Source organism: Hemiscyllium ocellatum, chromosome 36 (assembly GCF_020745735.1).
Source record: "Hemiscyllium ocellatum isolate sHemOce1 chromosome 36, sHemOce1.pat.X.cur, whole genome shotgun sequence".
NCBI classification, from domain to species: Eukaryota; Metazoa; Chordata; class Chondrichthyes; order Orectolobiformes; family Hemiscylliidae; genus Hemiscyllium; species Hemiscyllium ocellatum.
This window is the reverse complement of record NC_083436.1, coordinates 42,570,527-42,573,474: the sequence shown is the minus strand read 5'-3', so window position 1 is coordinate 42,573,474 and position 2,948 is coordinate 42,570,527. Positions and strand designations below refer to the sequence as shown.

General features: G+C 37.9%; 1 protein-coding gene across 1 annotated transcript in view; it reads left to right on the top strand.

The window, feature by feature from the left end:
• tspan5a (tetraspanin 5a) overlaps window positions 1-879 on the top strand; it is a 101,998-nt gene extending 101,119 nt beyond the window's left edge. The window contains exon 8 of the mRNA XM_060851771.1: window positions 1-879. This exon is cut by the window's left edge and continues 812 nt beyond it. The gene's annotated coding sequence lies outside the window, so the exon portion shown is untranslated.
• Window positions 880-2,948: the final 2,069 nt, after the last annotated feature.

Below are 2,948 nucleotides of genomic sequence, written 5' to 3'. Positions count from 1 at the left end.
CTGTTACTCAGGACAGTGACTCGATGTTGTTTTTGTGAAGTTCTTTGCCAAATATATATGTTCGCTTTTCATTAAGTGAGAGAAAGCAACCGCGTACCTTGTCTAACAATGTTTAGTGATATTTTTCTTCTTGACACTTCCTTTCTTTTTGAAAGGAATGTTTGCCCTTCATGTAAATAAACAAAATATTGGAGTTATAGCATTATATTTTGAAAAGAGTGTCTTAAGTTAATAGGTTTTATGAATGAACAGGATAATGTAACAAAGCAATGTTACTCATGGACATGTTTTAAGATTACTTTGTTCATGCAAAACCCTATTGAGATGCTCAAAAAGAATTAGCCACCCAAAGGCATTCATAAAAATGTTTCACCTGACATGCAACAATTAGATCATGTGCCTCACCCACTTGCTGTCACATGATTCCCTTTTATCTTGTAGCATAGCCCGAGGTGAATGAAAGCAAGAGCCAGAATTGGGGTGAGTTTGATAAGAGTGGGCTTTCCGAATGATAAATATTCAGTATTAGTCCTAAGCCTGCCATTTCCTCTATTTTTGTTCATAATGCTTGCATCCGGCCTCTACCAGTGTAGGATTTGATTGTTATGAGCATGTTTAATCAGCTATCTTCCCTCTGTTTGCACATCAATGCATGATAACCTGCGGGGGTGTCTCTCACTGAGATAACGATGATTGAGTGGCCCCTCTATGTTAAAGAGTATTATGTATTCACCCAGGTTATACTGTGGACCTATCTTATTTGTGAACTATAATGAGGGCCACAGCAGATTGCAATGCTGTTTTATTGGAATGATACTGCATTGGTTTGTGGATAGTGGTAATCCACTTTTAAATAAAATAAACACTTTTATACATTGACAGTTGTGTACTTTCAAAATCCAGACGTTTCACCCCCATTGTTGGAGCACTCACCATTTATTTCCCATGCCACACCTTCAAGACAATGTTGCTCTAAACTTGAGGCTGTTAGTCTAAGCCTGTTGGAAGTGAGCAAAATCTACAACTTTTTTTTGGCTTTAGTGCTGAACCTAAGACAAAAATGAATCCGCTGGAGTAAATTTATTTCCCCGCAACTGGCCGTGATTTTTAAGACACATGGATTAACACTTGAAAATTGCTTGCAGAAAGTTCATCAGAGTATGACCACACTTAGTACGAGAGCAAAATACTGTGGACGCTGGGAGACTGAAAGGAAAACAGAAAATGCTGTAAATTCTCAAGGGACCGAGCAGTCGTAATGTAGAGAGAAGGCGTAAATGTTTCCAGATCAGTGACTTTTCAAGTTAGTAATGAAAGTTCTCCCTTCCCCCTGCCGAGTATTTTCACCATTCTCTGTATTTATATGTGAAGGTTAGTGATCGCTTCCAAACACCCCTCCACAGGTAATGACTTTCTGGAGTTGTCCTGAAGTTGCCAGTACACTTAGAAAAATCGGGGAGGGACAAAAGTCATAGAGGTTGAACTTTTTATTGCATTTCATAATTTTCTTCAGCTGATAAATATGTTGCCAATGGAAAAAGGCTGCTTGACCAACAGGCAAAGGTCATCCAGCAAGATGACTGATCATTCCAAGGAAAGTGGGGCGAGCCTATAGTATGCAGATGCCAGAAGATCGATATCTCTGCCTACCCACTCTCTTTATCACCATCCTTCCCAATGTGTGCACACATACCCTTCCGTCAGCTTATAGACCATCTTTTTCTTGCTACTATCCATTCTGAAGAATGGACATTGAACATAAAAGGGTTAACTTTTTCTCTCTCTCAGATGCTGCCAGACATATTGAGTTCCTCCAGCAATTTATTTCTGTTCTAGACTATGGAGGCTGGAATGGGGAAGCAGGCTATGATTAAACCTTCTTGGATTAGCCTAATTGAGGTGTTGATTTCGCGAGATGGTACAATTGGACAAGTCAGATCTCAAACCGAAACCTGCTGGATAGATCATATGTCTCATTTATACTTTTGATTAGACATCTAAAGCAGCAGTTAGCCATTCAAACATATTCATGAGTTCTTAAACAATGGAATGTAAGTTCATTACATAAGGGTGTGAGAAAGAAACACATTTAAACACAGTTTCGACCTTCCTCCCCATACTATTTATTGTAGACAATCAGGTCCATAGAAATTATGCTCCCATCTTGATTTATGTTCTGACACAGGGTTAAACCTCCTGCTCAGTTTAACCCAACAACACAGAAAAGATTTCTCCTATGCAGTAATCTGTGAAAATTCAAGAGGCCAAGAACTTTTTAAATTAAAAATTAACAACTTTATTTCTTAAAATATAACAGAATAATTAACTAACAATTATTTACAACTCCTTCCTCAACCTAACTTTTACTTTCCCCTCTGCAATATTAGTCTGATTAAAACTCCTGATTAAGATTTACAAAACAAAATCACTTGTCGGATTTTTCTCTGAATTCCTGTTGTCGTCGTCGTCGTCTTGGGGATTCTGCTTCATAGGTTACTGATTGATACAAGTACCTTTAAAAGAGCTATTCTCTGGGCAGTGTGCAGATGTTGTTGGCTTGGCAGTTCTCCTCCCAACTGTTCAATTTTCCCTGGTCTTATACCCCAAAGCATCGGATTGTGGCATTGGCTTTTAAGATTATCAATGTGTTCAATTCGAACTTGATTGGAATTTGGTACTTTTGGGGTATAATTTAAACTGGCTGAATTCGAATTTTTTTTTGTTTGATAGCAACTTGGCCAGTACTATCTGTTCTGAACCATTACACTGTGTCTTATTGAGAACATGGTGCTGTCACTGCTAGCTTTTAACTCTCTTAAAGGTACAGTGCACCCATATCTACATAATACTAAGGACTACACATTTTATTTAAAAATATCAGCCGAAGAGTAGGAATTTGTAGAATTTCTTTAAAAACTGGAAGGAAAAGTGGAATAGTTTAATTATTA